Consider the following 24,741-nt stretch of genomic DNA (forward strand, 5'->3'; position numbering starts at 1 on the left):
ACATGCACTTTAAACTAAATACATGCCTTCTCTTATGCAGAAAGAAGTGAGTGAAAGTTGTGCAAGAACTTCAACTGGAGACTCTACTTGCTCATGTTGACTTCCGGCTGGTCTCCTTCAGGTTGAGGGTGTGTTGCTTTTGGCTCTGGTGGTGCTGAGCTGCTGGTGTCGCTGGTCCAGGAGCCTCAACTTGCTCTTAAAGTCCCGCAGTGTCAGCAAAAGCGAAACGTCAAATCCTCCAGGTATCCTTTATTGCTCTATGGGCGTGTTGGAGGAGAGGCTTTCTGGGGGAGTTTCTCGGCGCGCCAACGCAGTCGCAGCCTTGTTCTGGAGAGGTAAGTCATGGAGCTCCAGGGCGGTACATTTATCTGCTTTCACATGTTGTACAGTCGAGAGTACAGAGAGTACATTTTGTACTGAATTTGAACACTGCCTGACAAAAATACCACGCAATATTTAGCCAACACAAGGAAGTGTACTGAGAGGCTACTCCCATTTCCTTGTCTTTGTGATGTAGTAGACCTGCAATTATATGACCTTTCTAAGCTTATGCAAATCAATAAAATAGTAATGATTAATCGATCAATAAAATAAATAAAAGCTACAATAAAATTTACTTGTGGGTTTGTCGCCACTTTTTTAGTTGTTTTCAGACTCTCGAAAATCTAAATAGGCCTACACACTTTTTGTTCTTCTTTTTTTCAGAGTCTCTGAACAACCCTAACCCTAGGATTAATGCTTGTTATTTTGAGAAATGAAAAAGTTCATGTGGAGGAGCCAGCTACCCGCTATTAAAAAGTGGCTACAGAAACTCACAACAAGTACAAATGTTGTAGGAAAAATATATTAGATACAAAACTTGCATCATACTGTAACTACAAGACTGCACATGTGGAATATTCTCCTGAGTGTTTCTTAGTATTCATTGTAGATTAATGCATAACACACCATCGAAAGAGATACTGGCTGCAGAATATGCAAGGAAAAAAATCATAATATGTAAGCAATAAGCATCAGTGGATGGACCTCTTTTTGCAGTGGCACGTCCTTTAGTCAATGACAGGCCTACATGTGTGTGTTTGAAAAGCAATACAAGTCTGGTTCTTCTAACCAATAAGAGATATGTCTTAAGGCTAAGGCGTTGTTGTTGTATAAGAGACTGAGAAAGAATATGGATGGTGGAATCATCTTGAAACTGAACACCAACATTTCAAAACATATGCACAGTGCCACAGACAATTGCATTTCAGTTGATAATGCTATTGCTTTTTTGAAAAGTATGAATAGTACACTATTTAAATATATAGTAACTTACACGTTATAGTACTGCTTTCAAATGTAAAGCTCCAAACTATGAGTATAAACGGTATAAAACCTGTTAAAGTACTAAATTGATAGATTTAAAATGTCAATGCATTCATGTATTTATCATAATATCGATGCAGCTGGTAAAGGTGAGGCAGATTTTAGTTGCTTTATGTTTTGGAGAGTATGTGAATTTCTCTCTTGGATCAATAGAGCCTTTTTTAACATACAACCTATTTGTTGATTATATTTTGTATTATTAATTTAAAGCTGCAGATTAACTAGCTATTCACATTTTAAATAAATGAAATGGCTAAAAGAACTGATGTATTGTGAAATATTTAATTTATTGACTTTGTTACTTTCCAACACTGTTGAGGACTACGTCTCTCATTCTCTTTCATTATGACCGACCTGAACAATGTCTTTCCCACATGCAGTGTTACATCAACAGTACAGGATGTTTATATCATCTAAAGCACTGTATAGTCAACAGAGGACTTACTTTTGCTTTCAAAATCTGAAGAATAAAAAAACGATATTCCCTGATTCTGAACAGCCGACATCATGCATAACTGCCTTAATAATAATGATTCTTATAACTTTTTACTGTATATTTGTATTGTACATTATCCTTATTAGAATAAAAGTCTTTAAAATGTTATGCTGGTAAAAACGACAACTGCATCCTAATGTATTTTAAGGCATTTGACACATATTGACATCTTTCTTTTAAATTCAACAGGCCACAAGGTGTCGGCCTTGGCAGTAAACCGACTCAATGTTTAACTTTCATCTGTTTGTCGTATTGCAATTTCTGACAGAGAGGAGATAGCGTCTTGTCTCTGCAGTTTAGAACATATTTCAACTGTAGGAGATTTTAAACGCCAACCTGCTTTAAAAAGTAAAGTTCTATCTGAAAAGAAAAGATTAATATGCCTCTGGGTTGTTTTTTCCAGAGTCTTAAATTGTAGGCCCCGTTTTTCGTTGTTTCATTTTGGGCTTATTTTTGCCTTGGGACAGGGACAAAGGGCGTGGAAACCAGTTTAACTATATCCCACTTACTCATTGTGAAATGAAGGAAATGTCACCTGAACTTCTGATTCTGATGTCAGTACCAATCAAAATGTAGTAGCCGTTTAAAATGTTTCAGCAACTTTTTACATTTTGGAGCTGCAGTGCAACATGCATCTAATGTAAAGACACATCTTCTGGATAATATGTTCTTTTGTATAATCCAAGTAATTCAACCTGGATCCAATTTAACATGTAGAGCTGGGAAAATACCATTAGTGACAGAGGAGTAGAGGCAATTTATGTTCAAATTGATTGTGGGAATAAAAAGGTTGATGTTTTCTGCTCCAAGGAGTTGTCAGTATCAAAGTTGTTAAGTTATAATGCGATTAGCTTCCTATTTTTATTAGGCATTTAACTGAGAAGAGGTTAGCTAATGCAAAAATATAAATCTACTGAGTTTCATGATAATCCACCGTAAATATCAGCAAGTTAAAAAAACAACTTTTCAAACAAAGGATTAGAAGGAAAGATAGCTACAATTGTGAGGAAGGATTAATGTGTGTGTGTGTGTGTGTGTGTGTGTGTGTGTGTGTGTGTGTGGTGTGTGTGTGTGTGTGTGTGTGTGTGGTGTGTGTGTGTGTGTGTGTTAGTGTGTTGTGTGTGTGTGTGTGGAGCAGAGCCCCGCCCTTCAGAAACAGAGCGGAGGACAGAATGTGAATGCGCAAAGCAATGCAGTGGACACTAGGGCTGCTCGATATGGCAAAAAATCATAATCTCGATTATTTGAGTCAATAATTGATATCACGATTATTAACAAACGATTATCCATTTACTTTTGAAAACATCAATTTATTGGAGAAAAACTATTTGAACAGTATGTTTTTAACAGTTGATTACCCTGAACTTTACGTATAACTCAACTGAAATTAATAATAAAAAAATAATCTTTATATTTCGATTACGTGTTTTCGTAATCATTGCAGCCATAATCGTAATTGCGATGAAAAATCGATTAATTGAGCAGCCCTAGTGGACACTGAACACATGCCACATACATTGGATAAATAACCTAAGCGCTTAGTTTATGTAATAAAAGAGCACACGGAAAAGTGACCGTAGATAGATGACTTCAGTTGCGATTTGGCGCTATATATAATATATATTAACCCTCCGGTATCACTGTGGACATTTTTTTCCCGAATGACTAATGTGTGACTTTTTTGTTCAATCTGATTTTGTGCAAAAACTAATAATGCAAAAAATCAATTTTGTTGCTAATCTTTGACACATCCAAGACTGTGATAAAAAAAAAGAGCCAGTCCCCAGATATGTATTTTTTGGAAAATAACTAATTTCCTCTGTTTTCATCATGAAAAAAACAGTGGTTTCATGTATTCAAAATGGGCATTTAAAGGGTTAAAATCCTGAAAATGATTACATTTTTGGTATTTTATATTAGGGCGGAAGTTGCTTTAAAGATTTAACCCAAAAAAGTTGTGAAAAAAACCTTTTAATATAATGTTTTTATCAAAGTCTTTTGCAGTGGACATTTTTGTCTCGAATGACTAATTTGTGTAGTCCAATCGTAATGATACGGAAAAGACAATGGTAGTGGAAACACTGAGAACATAAGATAGCTAAAAGAGAATAGATGGGTAGCTTTACAAAAATAAATAACATTTTGTATACATAAAAATGTCATAATAATTTCTCTGCACTACTATGAGTAATACCCAAAGGCAAAGCTAGGAAACAAATACCTACAAATACTTACTAAGATGGAATAAAATGTAACACAAAAGCGTTTTTGTGTTTGTACAAAAACAAATATTTTCTCTAAAAGTCTTTCAATGATTAGCATGAGATTTCTTCTTGGATCTTAAAGACAAATCAGTCTCAAAATGTCTTGGAAGTTTACGTTTCTAATCTGTCTTTGTTTGCTCTCTTTTCCCTGTAGGTCCAGACGCTCCGATCCACTCTCTCCCTGAAGGAGCGCCCCCTGCTGGCCGACCAGGACAACAACAGCCTGGATCCACCCAGAAAGGTAGATGGAGTGTGTGTAGAAGTGTGTGTGGGTGTGTTCATTCACTGTGTAAAGACACCGTTTCATGGGGAAGAAATCCCAATAATAACATCTCACAGTGTTGTGTGTTCAAGTGTCTCCATGTGTGTGTGTGTGTGTGTGTGTGTGTGTTCAAGGGTCTCTGTGTGTGTGTTCAAGTGTCTCTGTGTGTGTGTTCAAGTGTCTCCGTGTGTGTGTGTCATTCACCCTATATGTCATTGAAAACCTCTTATTTGTGACTTCTTTTGTTGAACTTTCCTTGTAGAAGAATGCAGCCGGTGGGATCAAGGCAAAAACAAAGGGGGGAGGAAGAAGAAGAGGGAGTACGTACCCCAGAGACGGTCTGGAGGCTACGCTGTTCTGCTCACACTTTACAGAGTGTCTCAGGGTACGCCTTCCTCCTTCACATTCTACACAAAATACCTCCATGTTTTGCATCGTGGCTTCATTTGATGTCTCTCCCTCCAGATCCCAGGCAGGCAAAGGCTAAATGTTTAAGATGGAGCTCCAAGCAGAAGCTCAGCAGCTCTGCGATAAGTCCCTTCTCTGTGGTGAGTGGAGTATTCGTTACAAAAGTGCATTTAAAACCCGCTTATTACACCCAAATAAATTGAGGATTTGACACGACTAATGATTTTAAACATGCTTTCATATATTTGAAAATTATCGTTTTGCTTTCGCTAAGATAAAATTGTGGCGTAGCAACTTAACTTAAAATGACGACGGCACTAATCGAGATGTTCTGGTGCATAACTGTCAGTCTTTTACCTCCTTTTATTTATTTTGACATTATTAAACACCAATATGTAGAAGTATTGGATCATTGCGTGTGGGCTGTAACAGTTTAACACGGGTTAGACACTCTGAAATGACCACGAAGCATTATTATGACACAGAATAATGAACTATTTAAATCAAATCAAGTTTTATTTATATAGCACATTTTCAAAACGATTTTTGGTCAAAGTGCTGTACATACAATCAAAATACTTTACAATAAAAACACTTACAATAAAAACACTTAACAACAGCACAAATAAAAAAATCACACCTATTCTTTGTGTTGACATTTACGACCATCCCTGCTTCTAATCTCCCGTAAGGAATGTGATAATGGAGTCGTATGTTGATACTACCAGGTTTTATGGCCTGACCTGGCGGGCACAGGGGGGGTTTTACGACTGTGAGAACGCGGGCTTCTAAGCACCACGGATGTCAGAGACATCTCCATTGTTCCCAGGTGTTCACGTACCGTCCCCCATATGTGGGTTGACTCTCTGTATACTAGTTAAAAGGTCTACCAAGATGCAAGGCGGATCAGATTTGACATGGCAACCCACCCGTGCAGTCAGAACCATTGACTGTGTGACTTGTGATGTGAATTTCTCCGGCCGATGCTTGTATTAAAGATCCGTGTTTGACATCAAAGCTCCAACTCTCCTCGTGTCTCTGAGTCCTGACTTTCCATTGCTGCAGAAGTTTCCCTTACAACACACAGGGAAATGTCAGGAGTCGTGCTCCGCTCAGACTAGAAGGCCAGAGAGAAGAAGTGAGTCTTTAGTGTAGATTTAAAAACCCCTAGGGTCTGGGCCGACCTCACATGGCTAATATTAGTCATATATGTGCAGTAAGGTATTCTATGCCAATACCAATATCACAATAGACTTATTATGTTATTACTTATTTCTTTTTATATTGTTTTTCTCACAGAAAATCATTTGTGACCCGGGGGGTATACTACGAAGCAGGATTTTCGCTTAGCCGGCTAACTTCAGGGAAAACTCCGGCTTTCCGGTCCTACGACGCTGGTTCTCTTTTTAGCAGGCTAGATCTCCATGGTAACTTATGCTGTGCGGCTAACCTCGGGAGCAGGTTAGGTTGCAGGCTAAGAGATCAACTCAGTGAAAGCACTGCCTGCTGACCAATCAGAGCTCAGTGTGCAGAGTTTAAAGCGATCAAGTCATATTACAGGAGAAAGGAAAAACTGCCGTTGCAGGAAAGACGGCCGGCAAAAATCACCGACTGTGTGAACGTGAACATTAATAGAATATCACCTCCATCTTCAGAGCAATCTGACTATTATAACATTAGCGTTAAGAAAGCTTACTTAAATATCTGCCACAACATAAGTAACCGGATCAGAGTAACATTAAGTACAGTCCGCAGCATATCACATCTTAATGTATCATATATTCCTTATCTGAGTCAGCTGAGCCGTATCTGGCCGTGCAACACTCACAGTGTCACATACTGTATGCAGAAGTATTATTTTAAGCAACACATTAAGTTGACGAAACACTCGAGTCAAATGTAATTAAAGTCAGATCGTGTCTTAGACGGGGCAGTGATATCATAAACCTGTTAATGTACGCATTCAAACACTTGTTCTGTTACCAGCTGTATTCACCTTGCAGGTGCAGCTATGTGGCTTTGATCCTGGATAAAGTGTTTAAGTCATGGATGTTTAAAGTTTAACTTCTTCATATGTCTAATATTATAGTTGACTTTTCATTCAGGAAGTATGACGCTGCGCTGTCAGTACGCTTCTCCATGTTTGTGATTGGTCCAATGCTCCAAATACCACCCCTTTCATGTGAACGCGCACCTAACTAGATAGGACACGGCTGGCTTGAGCGATCCACTTGATAACCCGCGTCGTAGTACAGTTTAGCGAGAGCGTATGTTTTGGATTAGGCCAACCGGCTAACTCAAACATATCCAGGTTAGGTTGAACCGGCTTCGTAGTACAGGCCTCTGCTCTATCGAAATCAGTCGGAAGTCGCAAAGTCTCATTTCAAAATAAACGTGGATTTGCGTAAAAAAAAAAGTTTTTCGGGGTTCGGGTGTTTTGTTTGATTTTAAATAAACAAAGTGTTGGCTTTCAGAATATGAAACTTTTATTTCCAAAATCACACGATAAATACATGTTTGAAGCTTGTAAAGGGAAGACGACAGCTCTCCCTCGCCACTCTGCTGTTCCGCAGCGCCGCCCCCCCCTCCCTCCGCTGACATTATGAATGTAAGGTTGTAGCTTGCTGGTAAAAACATGTGTAGCCCCTTGATGCCATGCTAAGACAATCTTAATAATGTTTAAAAGTCACCGTTGAACCTAAATCTCTTCGTTGACATCATCCAGATTATTTAGCAGGAGGTCATTTTCCGCTTTCAAACCATCCAAGTGATCGAATGTCACCACATGAGACCGACCCTTCTTCAAAACTCCAAGCTCTAGATTAAGATGGAGGTGTGGCGTAGTGGGTTAGTGCCTAGGTGTTGGGGTCAGGGGGTCACAGGTTCAAACCCCACTGCAGTCAGCATGTCGTTGTGTCCCTGAGACTCTTCACCCCAAATTGCTCCTGTGGGAGCCACAGTATTGAGTATGTAAGTCGCTTTGGATAAAAGCGTCTAACAAGTAACATGTAATAATAAAAAAAAGATCCATGTTAATAATTTTTTTTTTTTTTAAATCGTACATTTGGGAAAACCCGGCGCTCCCGGAGAAATCCCGCTATGCCACGGACAAGTTAATGAACTTTAACCCGTGGTATTTATCTCGTTGTAATTGTAGCTTGCTGGAAGAATATCTAAGCCCCCTGATGTCATGCTAAGACATCTTACTAATGTTTGGTTTTTTTAAATCGTACATTTTGGGAAAAACCCGGTGCCCCCGGAGAAAACCCGTTATGCCACGGATAATTTAGTGGCTTTTATCTCCTGGCTCCTGAACCGTTTTCATGTGTTCAAGGAAGTCATTGTCAACGGTGACGATCTTCACATTCAAGCCGTACATTCGGTCTTGATCTTCTTGGACCCTTTGTCCGAGTTCGCCGTTTGGATTCTGATCCGCGGTGTTTCTTTCCCTCAGCGGCTCATCACACATAGACTGCAGGTCGTTATCTTTTCCTGCACGGTTTTGTTCTGAGAACGACCCTTCCTCAAAACACCAATCTGTAGGTTAAGATCCACGAGATCCTTCGCCATGGCGGCCCTATCACACCCCAAGGTCTCGTTGGATGCCTGCAAAGCCTCGTACTTGATCATGAGATGCTTTTCCTTGTGAACCTCATTGCTCAAACCCTGGATCTTTTTAAACAAAGCCTCGTTCTTCCTCGTAACGTCCTCTCTCTCAGCTTTCGCCTCCTTGTAAGAGTCCTCGAGGTGCATGAAACGCAGATGCCTTTCCTTGAGCTGCAACACTTCTTCTCGCAGGGAGACATGTTCGAGGCTCATGGCGGCTTTTCTGTCACCATTGCGTTGCAACGTTCCCTAATGGTGTCCCTCGTTCTCAAGTTCTTGGCACAACTCGACTTTTCTTTTGTTGCAACAATTGCATTTGCTGGAAAATCAACTCTTTTTCTTCCTTCGCAATGTTGTATGACCCCCAGAAGATCCTCTAAACCCAGAAGCTTCTTTGAAAGCTCAAAGATCTCTTCTTGCAAGTCTTCGGTTTGGCTCATTTCCTCATATTTCGACCGGTTCATTCGTCCATCTCAAACTGCACCATGCTTTCATTTTCAAGCTCCCTGCAGAGATCGTCCACTTCTGCTGCAGAGCCTGGTTCTTCTGGAAAACCGTCTCTATCTCTGCCTAGACACTGGAAACGAACCTGAAGTTGCTCTTTCCTTTGTTTGAGATACTGAAGTTCTTCCTCAAGGCCACCATTTACTCTGATGGTTTCCTCTGCGTCACTTCTCAATGCATCAAGCGTTTCCTCTGCAGCAGAATAGCTTTGGATCGATGAACGCACCTCTTAAATCTGTGCTTCGAGCTCTCTCTGTACACGTAGTGCAGCTTCATGCTCGGCTTTGATAGCATCGATGCTATCCAGCTCATCTAGCTTGTCAAACATCTGTTCCTCAAGGATCTGTCGTTCACGCTCCAATTCCTTGTTTGTCTGGATTAGTCCCTGGAACATCGCCTCTACGGTAACGTTATTTTCGATCTTCTCACTAAGAACCCTCACTGCTTTTTCGAGGTAGGCACACTTGCGCCTCGCGACATGTCCCTCTGCCTTCAGAGCGTCAAACTGCTCCCCCAGCGCTGGAAGCTGCCGAACTGTTTTTGTATGGATTGCATTTCCACATGTAGGGTCTTGAGATGTTCTTGAACTGCCCCAAGACTCCTCCTAACTCCAGCGTAGTCACCTCCCAATTCCGCTTGTTCCTTATTGCAGGACATGTTTTTTTTAAGATGACAATGATACACACACAGTAGCAACTGGTAATACCTAACTGGTTGTGTTGTCAGCGTCAGGACTGGTTCTTGCTAAGCCAAGATATGCTGTGCCTTGAAACTCAAACTGGTCTCCTTGCAGGTTCCCATTTTGGAAACTATCGATGATGTCACAAAGCACATCACAGCATCATCATGACATCACTTGGAATTTCTGCACAATGCTCACGTGTAGAGATGTGGCCATGGCAACAGTGAAGATGCATTCTGTGGTAACTTTGCCCAGGCATTCCATTTTTGAAAAACAACAACAAGATGGCTGACTCCTACTCTCTATTCTACTCAATATTAAGGGAGTTCTTTGTGGAGGATTATGTGGTGAAAATGAACACACCGATGTTCTGAAACTAATATATAAAAAGGGACTTGTGTTGGGATGTCCTGTTAACAATAAACCATTATTATTACTCAAAAATTGTCGTCAAAAGCAGAGAAAATACTCCAATTGAAAATACTTCCTAATAATACTCTTTATTCAAAAAAAATGTTGAGTCTGTAGGCATGACATATTAATGTTTTTGGTACAAAATTAGCTTGAGAACAATTTTTTATTGGCCATTTATTGACTGATATGACGGCACAGGGTACCCTGATCAGAGCGTCCTGAATATTTGTATTTTAATTCAGTTAACTTTTATGTGTCTGTAGCCAGATCTGGGCAGTAAGTACACGGCCTGGTCTTCAGTGAGCACTCTGATCCAGAAGAACCTGGTGATGAAGACCCACAACCCTGGAAGGTACAGAGGAAACACACACACACACACGATAGATTGACACACACATTATTTCTGTACGATTTCAGATTCAGAGTGTTTTGAAGTGGAAACGGGGGCTTCTCTTTCGTTTAAATGGAGTTCACTCTTCCTCCCTCTTCAGGTATTCTCTGACAGAAGAGGGTCTGGCTTTAGGGGAGCGCCTCGAGTCTTTAGAGGGAACTAAAGGTCCAGAAGGAGACAGAGAGGAGGCCAGGAGTGAAGGAAACGAGCAGGAGGAGGGAGAAGAAGGTGGCCCGGGGATTGTGGACCTCACTGTTAGTGATGATGACGAAGAGGAGAAGGAAGAGGAGAGAATACAGTGAGTGTGCTTCAAAACTTCTGGGACAAAAAACGTATCATTATCTCAACAAGTAACTCTACTCTGAAATGCATTTAAGTCGTACCTTTATTTTCCTTTTGTCATATGTTGTATAGACTAAGTGTTTAGAGACCAGTTAAACATTCAAGATTCAAGATAACGTGGTCTTGGTTCTGACAATCTTAAGTCCCAGCCTCCTCCACAACTTACGACATAAAAAGGAATAAATATAGTCCAAAAATATATAGAACGGTGCAAGTAAAAAGCAAAATAGGTCAACTATATACATGTAAAAAGTAAATACAGAAAAATACGGTGCTTTCTACTTTAATATACGAAAATAGGTAGACTTTCCTTTGTGTGTTTTAGCTTGTAATGTTTCTGATGAACTCTCCAATTGTAGATGTTTAAGTAATATATATTTAAGACCGAAATATCTCCATTATGTTTTATGATTGCACTTGTGTTGTTGAACTGTTTGTCAATACAATAAAAGGAATTGAACCGTCTTTTTCCAGACCTGCAGAGAGGCCGACCTCCTCTGCTTCCCAGCCGAGGGTTCTCGTTCCTGGGATGTTCTTTTCAGGGAAACCCCGAAATGTACCGAGCAGAAACCCAAAGTCCTGGAGTCTCCTTCCCGGCTCCTACGAGATCATCCTCTGTGTGGACTTCATTGAGACAACGGGGTAAGACCGCTGTGTGTTTTAAACTGTGTGAATCAAACGTGTGTGTGTGTGTGTGTTTCCTGAACGGTCGGTGTGTTTGTGAAGCGGGAAGCAAAAACTGCAAGCAGGATCTGGTTCAAAGAGCTGCAGAGGAACGGAGTGACGTTCGATGTGAGGAAGCTCACGTGGGAGATTTCCTGTGGGTCGCTCGGGAAAAGGTCGCGCCTATTCCAGGTAACACAACGTAGAAAACTAAACTCGCCTATTGTGCAAAATCCACTGCCTCCATGTCTCTTCTTACATCAACATGTGTCCCCTCTTCTTCATGTCTCTTCTACATCAACATGTGTCCCCCTCTTCTTCATGTCTCTTCTACATCAACATGTGTCCCCTCTTCTTCATGTCTCTTCTACATCAACATGTGTCCCCTCTTCTTCATGTCTCTTCTACATCAACATGTGTCCCTCTCTTCTTCATGTCTCTTCTACATTAAACATGTGTCCCCTCTTCTTCATGTCTCTTCTACATCAACATGTGTCCCCTCTTCTTCATGTCTCTTCTACATCAACATGTGTCCCCTCTTCTTCATGTCTCTTCTACATCAACATGTGTTCCCTCTTCTTCATGTCTCTTCTACATCAACATGTGTCCCCTCTTCTTCATGTCTCCTCTACATCAGCATGTGTCCCCTGCTTCTTCATGTCTCTTCTACATCAACATGTGTCCCCTCTTCTTCATGTCTCTTCTACATCAGCATGTGTCCCCTCTTCTTCATGTCTCTTCTACATCAACATGTGTCCCCTCTTCTTCATGTCTCTTCTACATCAACATGTGTCCCCTCTTCTTCATGTCTCTTCTTACATCAACATGTGTCCCCTCTGTGGAAAGAGACTCTGAAAGTTCAGGAACAAAGATTCTCTCTCTTTTTGATCCATTTATATAAAAACTGTCTGAAAATGAGCTGATCAGATTTTGGCCACTTTATGATGTTCATAACGATGTTTTGGCTTGGGTAACCATTAGCCAATCAGCATCCAAGGTAACCCCCCCCTCCCCCTTTATCGCCTGAATCTCCTCCTAGAGCACCAATAGCCACGTTCACACCAAGTACTTTGCCGTACTTAGTTCCCAGCACTTAGTTCCCCCATGGAACTAAAGAGCCGATCGCGTTCACACCGGAATAAGTTCCCTGAGGGAGGATTACGCAAATGAAGCCGCTGACGTCACTTCTTCTTCTTCTGCTTTGGGTTTACTGGCAGGCCGCAAACCACTTCACGGCGTATACTGCCACCCAAAGTCCCCGGAGTTGGGGACTGGCTTCAGTAGAAGCTGCTGGGACTCCCAGCAGCTTCTACTGAAGCCTTCCGAGTAAATCGCCAGAACGCCGACACCTCCTCATCTCCACCGCTCCCATGTTTTATTTTTTGTTGCCATAAGTTAGTCTCTCTCTGTTGGTGCGCGGGGCGAATGCTAATAATGCTAATAATGCTAATGCCACAAATACAATGGCGGCTTCACAAAACTTTTCAGAGTTTTACGGGGCGTGGTTTGCAATTCGCCCAGCCAATCAGAAATTGGAACTTTTTTCTCCCCAGGAAAGTCCCACCTCTCTAGCAGGGACTGAAAAGCTGGGAAAAGTTCTCATGAACTAAATTCTCTTTTTGTGTGTGAACGCAAAAATCCCAGGAAGTATCGGAACTAAAAGGGAAAAGTACTCCGGTGTGAAAGTGCCTTATGTGTTCTTTGTACCCAAATGTCTCTCAGAGGGGCGTGGGGAGGGGCTCCTTATTTTCATCTAAATTAACAGACAGAGAATCAGCACTTTGGAAACAGGGCTGAAACAGAGGGGATTATGGGTAATGCTGCAATGATCTGTTTGGCGTTTCAGCCAAGCAGAGACAGGCTCTGTATATATCTAAGACCTGTAATATATCGATGAAACACAGTATAATAGGGGACCTTTACCATAAAGTAAAAGACACAGGAAGTGAGGAAGAGAATCCCATCACCTTGTTCCCTTAGCATGTCTCAAAACTATCTACATAAACTCGTAATTATTATTCTTATTTTTAAACATGTATTTATTGATTTTTTACATTTATCACATTACACAAACACAACCGAACATTAGACATATGGCAGATTACAAAATAATGCTAAAATGAAAAGTGTGCAGTTAGTAGAAATCAGTTTAAAGTACAGACCAAGAATATAAATAAATTAACAAATTCAACAGAAATACAACAAAAGCACAACCAGAGCTTACAATTCTCCAAATAGACGAACCGTATTCAACATTTCCTCACCGTGGTTTACTCTCTTCACTTTAACCGTCCACCGCTTCTGCAATGTCCCAATTTTGTAATAAATTCCAACTCGTAATCATTTAGTCTTTCTCTGACTCCAGGTCAGTTGCGGACCCCCGTTGGCCGTGAGCTCGTCCTGGATTACATCATCGAGAGGAAGAGGATGGACGACCTGTGCGGCAGCATCATCGACGGGCGCTTCAGGGAACAGAAGGTGAAGAAAATACATCTTCGTCAACTCCATCAAATTATTAGTCGTGTACTCCGTTAACCAGAGCCCTGCATGCTGACTTGAAATGGCTTGTTTTGCCCGACAAATGGTCAATAATCCCAAAGATATTTTCAGTTTATTATGATATGAAATGTAGAAATGCAAGAAGATTATCATATTTAAGATTAGACAAACCTTTATTAATCCCCATAGGGTTATTATATCGGTAAAGCAGCAACAGGTATACGAGTGAAACACGGAATATATCAAAATAACAATATAATAATTCGGTGGAACTGTAAACATACATATATGGATACTTAAAATGTATATAAATGTCTGTCTTCAAGTGCATGTCCAAAAGTAGGTACATAGGATGCATCTTAAGTTTTATTTGAACTTGATGATTCATTTAAACATTTAATCGCAAATCAAAATGGTTAAATCTTCTGTAATGAGTTTCTTTGCTTTTACTCTCCGTATCTTTTGATAAAAAAAACCTTTTCCATCTTGTTATAAATTTGAAAACACTAATTGATATTCTACAATGCTGTTAATCAAATGATATAAAGAGTGTTTTTTTTACATGTGTTACTGTGCACAGCGAGAAATGTCCCTTTCTTCTCCTCATCAGTTCCGTCTGAAGCGCTGTGGTCTGCGTAACCCCTGCTACCTGGTGGAGGAGTGTGGGAAGGCTGCCTCTCACCTGAGTTTACCTGAGTCCACGCTGCAGCAGGCCATCATCAACACACAGGTGAGAGAACACACACTCACACACCTGCATGGTGGTTTAGGTGCTGTTTACACGAGAACGCAAACGGTTGTATCCGCTACTTTCTCTTTCGTATAGCCCGTTCGTTCACACGAGGCTGTAACGGAGACGCGGAAACGATAACGGGTCCCAAGGTGGATAGATCTGCAACTGGAACGCTCTGGGGGGCCAAACGGCTCCGTGTGTACGCCCTATACGATCATTTCCTGATAACGATGAAGCCATAGCCCCGCCTCTCCCCGCCTCTGCTGCTCACTGCTGTAGCATGCTCAGTAGCTAGTGCTACTGAGCATGCTACAGATGTTAGTGCTAAATCTACAGCTCCTCTTAGTGTTGTCACGATACCAACATTTTGGTTTCGATACCAAGTCAAGAATTGCGATTCCGATTCTTTTTCGATACTTTTCTTAAAAAAAGGGAAACAGTCGTAAATGTAATTATTGTGCTTTATTTCACACCAGAACCAGAACACAAACTTTTAAACAATGAGAACAATAAATTAAATAAATGACTAGAATTCGTATTAAATTAATTTAAGCATCATCTATAAACAACTTTTTTGTTTTTCGCTTCTGGCGTCTTTTTTGTCAACAAGCCGAGGCGCAGCGGCAGTTGCACTCCCACTTGCTGCCATGCTTCTCGCTTTCTCACATGCTCTGGCAGCTAGCGCGTGCACGAGAGAGGGGAGGGACTTAGAGCGTGCTTGAGAGAGGGGAGGCACTTAGAGCGTGCTTGGGAGGGGAGGCACTTAGAGCGTGCTTGAGAGAGGGGAGGCACTTAGAGCGTGTTTGAGAGAGGGGAGGCACTTAGAGCGTGCTTGGGAGGGGAGGCACTTAGAGCGTGCTTGAGAGAGGGGAGGCACTTAGAGCGTGTTTGAGAGAGGGGAGGCACTTAGTGCGTGCTTGAGAGGGGCGGCACTTAGAGCGTGCTTGGGAGGGGAGGCACTTAGAGCGTGCTTGAGAGAGGGGAGGCACTTAGAGCGTGTTTGAGAGAGGGGAGGCACTTAGAGCGTGCACGAGAAAGGGGGGGACTTAGAGCGTGCTTGAGAGAGGGGAGGGACTTAGAGCGTGCTTGAGAGAGGGGAGGCACTTAGAGCGTGCACGAGAGAGGGGGGGGACTTAGAGCGTGCACGAGAGGGGCGGGGACTTAGAGCGTGCTTGAGAGGGGAGGGACTTAGAGCGTTCTTGAGAGAGGGGAGGGACTTAGAGCGTGCACGAGAGGGGAGGGACTTAGAGCGTGCTTGAGAGGGGAGGGACTTAGAGCGTGCTTGAGAGAGGGGAGGGACTTAGAGCGTGCACGAGAGGGGAGGGACTTAGAGCGTGCTTGAGAGGGGAGGGACTTAGAGCGTGCTTGAGAGAGGGGAGGGACTTAGAGCGTGCTTGAGAGAGGGGAGGGACTTAGAGCGTGCACGAGAGAGGGGGGGGACTTAGTGCGTGCTTGAGAGGGGCGGCACTTAGAGCGTGCTTGGGAGGGGAGGCACTTAGAGCGTGCTTGAGAGAGGCGAGGCACTTAGAGCGTGTTTGAGAGAGGGGAGGCACTTAGAGCGTGCACGAGAAAGGGGGGGGACTTAGAGCGTGCTTGAGAGAGGGGAGGGACTTAGAGCGTGCTTGAGAGAGGGGAGGCACTTAGAGCGTGCACGAGAGAGGGGGGGACTTAGAGCGTGCACGAGAGGGGCGGGACTTAGAGCGTGCTTGAGAGGGGAGGGACTTAGAGGGTTCTTGAGAGAGGGGAGGGACTTAGAGCGTGCACGAGAGGGGAGGGACTTAGAGCGTGCTTGAGAGGGGAGGGACTTAAGCGTGCTTGAGAGAGGGGAGGGACTTAGAGCGTGCACGAGAGGGGAGGGACTTAGAGCGTGCTTGAGAGGGGAGGGACTTAGAGCGTGCTTGAGAGAGGGGAGGGACTTAGAGCGTGCTTGAGAGAGGGGAGGCACTTAGAGCGTGCACGAGAGAGGGGGGGACTTAGAGCGTGCACGAGAGGGGCGGGACTGCAGGCATGAAGCAGAGCGCTGAACACACGGCTCTTATTAAAACAGCGCTTTCTCACCGGAGTACTTTCCCCCGTCATTCTTAAAGTACCGATACTAATGAAACAGAGGAATCGTAACGTTTTTAACTGCAGGGTATCGCGGTACCTTTCAAGTATCGGTACACCGTGCAACACTAGCTCCTCTACCACAACCATCAGCAACAAGTGGATAAATCCACCGCGGGGCATAAACAGAAGGGCAACCATGGCAACCATGCTCAGGGGTCTTCTTCGCTGCTTTTAGTGTATTTTGTGGCAGAAGTACAGCGCCACTTACAGGCCGGCATGTGTACTACAACGTCTCCAGCGCTCCCGAGCGGTCTCGTGTGAACGGAAGACTTTTTTGATATCGTATTCGGTTCGTTTGCGTTGGGGTCTTAATGTGCACTGCATTAATCACAAAACAAGATTTGTTTGAGTCTCTGATGTATACATGTTGTGTGTGTGTGTGTGTGTGTGTGTGTGTGTGTGTGTGTGTGTGTGTGTGTGTGTGTGTGTGTGTGTGTGTGTGTGTGTGTGTGTGTGTGTGTGTGTGTGTGTGTGTGTGTGTGTGTGTGTGTGTGTGTGTGTGTGTGTGTGTGTGTGTGTGTGTGTGTTTGCGGGCAGCTGTGATATAGATTTAAATGTGTTTTATTGTATAATGGTGTAGTTCCATAGATACTACTAGACTATATGTTCTATGTTCGTGATGTTGCGACTTACAAAGCATAATTGTAGCACCTGTTTCCTCTGCAACAACTGAAGGATCTTCACTCTGCCAGTTCCAGTTATAACAAGACATTTAGTCATTTATAAAAACACACGTAAAAAATAGAGGTAGCTAAGAGGATAGCTTCCTCTGTTTTGGAGTGAAGTCAGCTCATGGGCTTTAAGGCATAAGTAATTTCAATTTGACAGGTTGCTAAATGACAAAATATGTTCTGTTGTTTACAAACTCAAAACACATCTATTTATCTTGTTGTTTAATGGTTGACCCAAATATTGGTTTAAATGGGGAATGTGTGATATCATGTGTGAAAGTCTTTTTCTCAAAGTACTGTTGTGTTTTTCAGGTATTTTGCTTCAAATTACGGTTGACTGCATAAGTGGTTTTTTTTGGACCCAGTGAGGTGGTTTTCTTGAAGTATCTTTGTAATTACATTTTTTTATCATTTCATATTCCAGCTATTCCGCAAAAAACATGTTTTGGATATCATGCCATTCACATTTTAAATTTACATTTTAAGAAATTGTAGTTTTTGTATTACTACCCCAAGCTTCCAAAAGGGGGTCAAAAATGACCTGCATGCATTTTCTATGGAATCCTCTGGGAACCTTTGATTCTTATCACCTGTGTCTGTCAGGAATACATTCACTGCAGACCACACAGACGACATCACAAGTGACACCTATCAGGAAGATTATTTTACACAGCAAGATCTGATACCTGTCAGTATAATAATACATTATATTTGTATAAGGCGTTTCAAGGACTCAAAATCACTTTACAATATAAGGGAAGGTTAGGGTGGGGGGTATAGGACTATCAAACTTGAACAACCGGCATGGATTGATGGGGGGGGGGGGGGGGGGGGGGGGCTATGAGTAGACAAGAGGAGAAGAGATGAGTTTTGAATAGGGACTGGAATACTGTGATGATCTCAGAATAGCGGAGATCTTTGGGACAATATGTTAAAAACGGGTTTTTTCAAAATATAAAAAAGATTTCTAAAATTATAAATTGTGATAAAATATAAAATATTTAAAAACCAAAATATAATACTAAATATTATACAATTGATTTTTCTTAACCAAAATGACAAAAATGGCATAAAAACACATATTATTCTAATACGGGTCCTTTTAGCCCCATTTATGGAAGAGTGTAGTGTCACTCGTGCATCTAAGGGTTAAAGACTTGATTTACAGAAATGTTTAATTATATCGGAATATAAATAAATAGATATGAAACTATATTACTTCAACCAGGTAATGTGGTAAGTACGGGATACAAGATGCCACTCGCACATATGTATACTCCTTATGACTTGCTTGTATTGTTTTAAACTGTACATATATATTTTGACTTGTACCATTTTTATGGAATTTTATTTTTTATATTGTATTTTATATTCGACCTCTTCCTGCTCTCTACTCTGGATAATTTCCTCGGGATACAAATAAAACATTTCTGAAATGTGTTTGACAATAATATGTATTTTTGTCTTAAAACAAAGTACACTTTTCCACAGACTTAACATTGAATAATGTAAATGTTAAAAGCAAAATATATTATTTTACTGCATTAAGTTGCAAAGTTTTAAAGTGAAACCATACGTGATACACATGCAGGTGTTAGAGAGGAGAGTCAAGCTGTGAGTGTTTTATTTTAAGCAGGGACTCCATCGTTTAGAGAAGTGAAAACATGTTGGTTTGCCGGTGAAGAAGAAAGAGAGGCAGCGTTCAACCATCAGAGACTTGAACATGCACGTCTGCCAGTTTGATCTTCTTCGTTCTCAGTGAGTACACTTTGTAGTTCTGTCAACATGCTCTCTTGGATCTGAAACTCTAGGGTTCATTAACTTGCTTTTTCTGGAGATTTCAACATCGTATAACAATCTTATGGTTTGTTCAGTTGTCATGGAGAAGTGCAATGTTTTAGTTTTTCATAATTGCAAATAAGTTTTAAATAATGTTGCATTGACTTAAAAGATTTGACATTTAACTAATGTTTTTCGAGAGACAGAATATTCCAATTTAAACCTGTAAAAGCTTCTAGTTTGACTGAATTTATGAACAGTTCATTCAACTCTGTTCTGCTTCATATATACGTTGTAGTGCCGAGAGACGGGAGTCGGTGTAACGAAGGTACAAAGTTGGCTTTATTGAGCAGCAGAAACACACATGTAGTCGGCTTCAAGCCCGGGAAGAGAAGGGAAGAAGAAAGGAGGGCACAGAGTAGGTACAGTCAACATATGTGTCCGTGCGGAACAATACCCCCAACCCGTAGTTCCATGAGTGAATTATGTCAATCAGTGATCACTACACAAGCCCCCCCAGAATTCAACCATGGACACAATCCTCGTGTCCGGGAGGAAGCACCACAGGTGCCGAGGAGGGTGGGGCCCAGGGTCGGCTCTAGAACAAATCGAATGGGGGGGCAATCATTTACCAAGGGGGGGCACACACTGCCGTCAACAACCAACACACAAACACCAACGCAACTTCAATTTAAAAAAACATGCTGTAAAGTCTATTGTCTTTCACACACATTGCAGGGGTGCAGTGCTATTGTATAGCGCACCTATATGACTTGTGCATACATGCATGGTTGTGGCACGACCACCAAACAGAAACATATAAGGACAGAGGGTGTCGTTTTCTCATACTGATATTCTGCACAAACTGTGCTGTTGTATTTGCTGTAAAGTGTCTTTACTGTAGGTCATTTTTTATTATATGTACAGCACTTTGGCTCGACCAAAAATCGTTGAAAAATGTGCTATATAAATAAAACTTGATTTGATTTGATGTGGACATAGGCCACCATATAAAAAGTGTGCAAATGTATTTAGTATCCTATCCATGTGAACATGTTTTAAGTGGGTGTGGACCTAATCTCCTCTAGGAGGGTCTGGGGGTATTCTCCCCCGGGAAGATTATTTTTAAAATATTGAAGTTAAATGCATCAATCTGGTGCACTTTGAGAGCAAAATGAAGAGATCTATGGATAGCCTACATCTCTCATCCATATGAAACAGAACTGTAGGCTACACAGATTTACTTTTTCTTTATGGATATTTTACTAATTATTCACCTTTTAAACTGTATTCTTGTGTTACTGTCCTATAGTATTTCATACCCGTTTTTCATTTATTCTCTCTTTAATAACTATAATGATCATATAAAGGTATTCCTCGAAAATACTTACATAAATGGTGACCAAACCGTTTGAGACCCACTGAGATAACTTACACTAAAGTGAACTATCTAAACACTGAGAGAGTCCTTACCTCACTGAGCTGAGGTTATACGATCCTCACAGCCTGACAGGAGAGGACTCTCCTCCACCTTGGTGTAGAAACAGCCCTTTATATCCGTTAGCATAGCTAGCTAACCAGATGCTAACAACATTCCACGTTACCGCTCGCGCACTCACAAAATGCGCTCGTGCCACACACACACACAGAGCCAAGCTTGAATGAAACACAGAGACCCATGTACTTGTACTGTACTGTATATCATATTATTTTCGATGGCTTTACTGTATAATCAGTATAACAGATGAACAGATCGCCACTGGGCTTTCATCTAAACACACAGCCACGTAATGATAACAAAAAAAAGGTCAGGGGTCATTGGTCAAGCAACACACCAATCAGAGAGCAGCAGTGATCACACCTCAGTCTGTGTTTTATATTTGTATTCTTTATTTCTGATGTATTTCACACAAAAAACCTTTAGTGGAAACGTTTTCACTTATATGATTAAAAAAAGAAAAAAACGGCAAAGTGGCAAGGCTTGCCAACCCTGCGTTGGGGGGGCACAGTGACTCATTTGGGGGGGCATGGCCCGCGAATGACCCCCCATGACGCCGACCCTGGGCCGCAGGCGAGGGCCGGGCCATGGAACGGGCCGTCGGAACGGGGCCGCAGGAGCGGGCAGGGGCCCCAACGAGGGCGAGGGCATCCCCACCATGGAACGGGCCGTCGTAAGGGGGCCGCTGGGGACCGCGGTAGGCGTTGAGGCGAATGAAAACAACATCCGCCAACCGTAGAAAGCTGGGTCGCTGTGCTGCGACGTGGGGATGGGCGTGAATATCCCGGTGGTCCCCAGCAGGAAGGAGCACTGCCCGGCCACAGGCGAGGGCACAGCGGCGGCGGGCACGAAGTCCTCGGGAGGAAGGAGCGGTATCCCCGGGAGGAAGGGGCCTTGGATAGGGGAGAGGCCAGACGGGGTCCAGAAGTTCGCCACCCAGGCGCCGATGAAAGCGTTGGCAACGTCCGACACTGTCGAGGCGAGGGGAGACGTGGTCCAGAAGTCCACCACCCAGGCGCCGTTGAAAACGTGGGCGACATCCCAAACCGCCGTCGAGGTGGTGAAACAGCGAGAGGGTCCACACGAGGTCGACCACACATGGTCGAACCTCCTCTCAGGCACTGGAAAAAGCTCAAAAGGGTCGTCCTGTCCACGATCAAAAACAGGTAGATGAAATAGTGAGAGGATCCACACGAGGTCGACCAGACCTCCTCTCCGGCACCCAAAAAAAAGGGTTAAATCACATATTTACACACAAATTATTTTTCTGTTCACACAAATAATTATGAGACATATCTATGCCCATATGAACGTATCTCAAAAACGTTTATTTTCTACATCTTCTAGAAACATATTTTCTCCCACGTTACATTTGTTATGAACGTATCTTAAATACGTTTATTTTGTAGTGCCGAGAGATATGGAGTCAGAGGCGGTGCAAGGAAGGTGCAAGAATAGAGATGTATTCACAAGCTGCAAAGGACATGTTGTCGGGTCGCAGCCCGGGTCGACAAGAGAGTGAAGTCAGGAGGGCACACAACATATATAGTAAACACATAACATGTCCGTGTGGGAACAATAGCCCCAACTGTAGTTCCATGTATGAATTATGTCCCAGTGTATTAATAGGTGGTCACCACACAAGCCCCCCCAGAATTCAAACATGGCAAAAAAATCCTCGCGTCCGTGGAGGAAGCACCACAGGGGCCGAGGTGGGTGGGGCCGCAGGTGAGGACCGGGCCATGGAACGGGCCACGAAAGGGGGCCGCAGGAGAGGGCAGGGGCCCTAACGAGGGCGAGGGCACCCACACCGGGGGCCGCAGTAGGTGTCGCGGAGAACCCAGCAGGAAAGAGCGCAACCCGGTATCCCCGGAAGAGAGGAGCAGTCCCCCCGGGAGGAAGGAGCGCAACCCGGCCGCAGGCAGACGTGCAACGGCGGCGGGCACGAAGTCCTCGGCAGGTGTCGAGGTATCCCCGGGAAGCAGGAGAGCAACCCGGCCGCAGGCAGACGTGCCGTGGCGGCGGGCATGAAGTCCTCAGCAGGCGCTGAGGCATCCCCGGGAAGCAGGAGAGGCCAGACAGGGTCCCGGAGCGCGCCACCCATGGGCCGATGGAGCATGGGCGACGTCCGGAACTGTCGAGGCGAGAGGGGGTCCAGGAGTGCGCCACCCAGGCGCCGATGAACGTGAGTGGCGTCTGGATATCCCTGGAAGGCAGGAGAGGCCAGACAGGCTCCGGAGCGCGCCACCCACGGGCCGATGGCAGCATGGGCGACGTCCAAAACCGTCGAGGCGAGACGGGGTCCAGGAGTGCACCACCCAGGCGTCGATGAAAACGTGAGTGGCGCCTGGAACCGCCGTTGAGGTGGTGAAAAAGTGAGTGTCCACACGAGGTCAACCGGCTGGTCGAACCTCCTCTCCGGCACCAGAAAGAAAACAAAAACTCAAAAGGGTCGATAGCCGTTAGCTGTTGCCGTTAGCTGTTGCCGTTAGCTGGCAGCCATCGGTAGCTGCTAGCCGTAGTTAGCCAACGTGGTTAGCTGCTAGTTGTCGTTAGCTAGCGCAGCTGGGACGTGCAGCCGCACGCCCCGAAGAAACCCCACGAGGCAGCAATCGGGTTCATCCCTACCCAGCAGGTCATGCATCGTCCCCTCTGTAGTCGGAAGGCAGCTGCGGGAATGGCGAGCAACATCCCCAGCCATTCGGCGAGGCGCGCACCGAGCCTCAGTCCGCGTGCCTGTAGCAGCCACAGTCGACTCCAAAAAATCCCCGGCATTTCGAGAAAGAAACCTGAGTTTCCTTTGCCGTGTTCAGGTCCGTCTCGGAAACTTCCCAAGACGCTGTCAGGGTCACCAGTGTAGTGCCGAGAGATATGGAGTCAGAGGCGGTGCAAGGAAGGTGCAAGAATAGAGATTTATTCAGAAGCTGCAAAGGACATGTTGTCGGGTCGCAGCCCGGGTCGACAAGAGAGTAAAGTCAGGAGGGCACACAACATATATAGTAAACACATAACATGTCCGTGTGGGAACAATAGCCCCAACTGTAGTTCCATGTATGAATTATGTCCCAGTGTATTAATAGGTGGTCACCACAATTTTCTACATATCTTTGCCATTTATTGTCTTGCTTATAATAATGATAATAGTCATTTATAAATATCATTTTAGAGCACACATTTGAAATCGAGAATCGGGCTCGATATATGGTTAAATTAAAATCAGTAGGCGAGTGAAGAAACACACCTCAATGTCAGTTTCGGTAGTTTATTGACAAGGATGACGACACCCTGAAACAGAGCAATGCAGCAAGATAAGCTGACAAAGTACTACATCCATGCATGTCATCTCCAACACAACACAAATATATACAACGACACAAAGTATAGACACACCAAACAATAGTGGAAACAATCGTACATGAATGAGTGGTCTCAACTCGAGGTGGAGTGAAGGAACGATGTTCGAACTAAAATGGCCGCTCGGCACTACCGGGTCAGAGCACGGCATATCCGGTCAGCGACAGCAGTGAGACGCTGCCCTCTAGTGGCCGGCGATAAACTCTTCAGCGAGGCTAATTTCGCCAGCTGTTACTCTCATGAGCGAGGCAGAAAATAATAGTTTTAACATGCCAAAAAGCTGCTGTGTCGTTTATTGCACCTCAAACATCAAAACAAATCCAGAGTTACGTGTTTCTGTACTTCCTCTAAGATGAAAGGACAGTAACAGAAGATCTATGTGGCTTCAGGCTTGATCGCCGTTCAAATGACAGCGTTGGTTTCCCCAAAAGTGGGCGGGGCTGTAAAGTGACGTAGATTTTACACTCATCTATTGTTCAAAACCATTCTATTTATTTTAATGTAAATTACATGCCAGTGTTTTATCTTTTTATTTATTTGTTTTTATTTTAAATCCTATAATGTCAGACTTTTTTTTGCCGTCTGTGAGGAAAATAAATGGGGCTTAAAGCCTCAAAATCTTTATGGTCTGTAACACACGTCCGAACAAAGTTCTCCCGTTCCCATCCCTCAGGGGCTTAAGTATAGATTAGGTTCAAAAA

At 43.3% G+C, this 24,741-nt stretch overlaps 1 pseudogene; it reads left to right on the forward strand.

Annotated features, from left to right (window-relative positions):
- The first annotated feature begins 7 nt into the window (after positions 1-7).
- On the forward strand, positions 8-15,080 carry LOC117538593 (annotated as a pseudogene).
- Positions 15,081-24,741: the final 9,661 nt, after the last annotated feature.

The sequence above is a fragment of the Gymnodraco acuticeps genome, unplaced genomic scaffold (assembly GCF_902827175.1).
Source record: "Gymnodraco acuticeps unplaced genomic scaffold, fGymAcu1.1, whole genome shotgun sequence".
Taxonomy (NCBI): Eukaryota; Metazoa; Chordata; class Actinopteri; order Perciformes; family Bathydraconidae; genus Gymnodraco; species Gymnodraco acuticeps.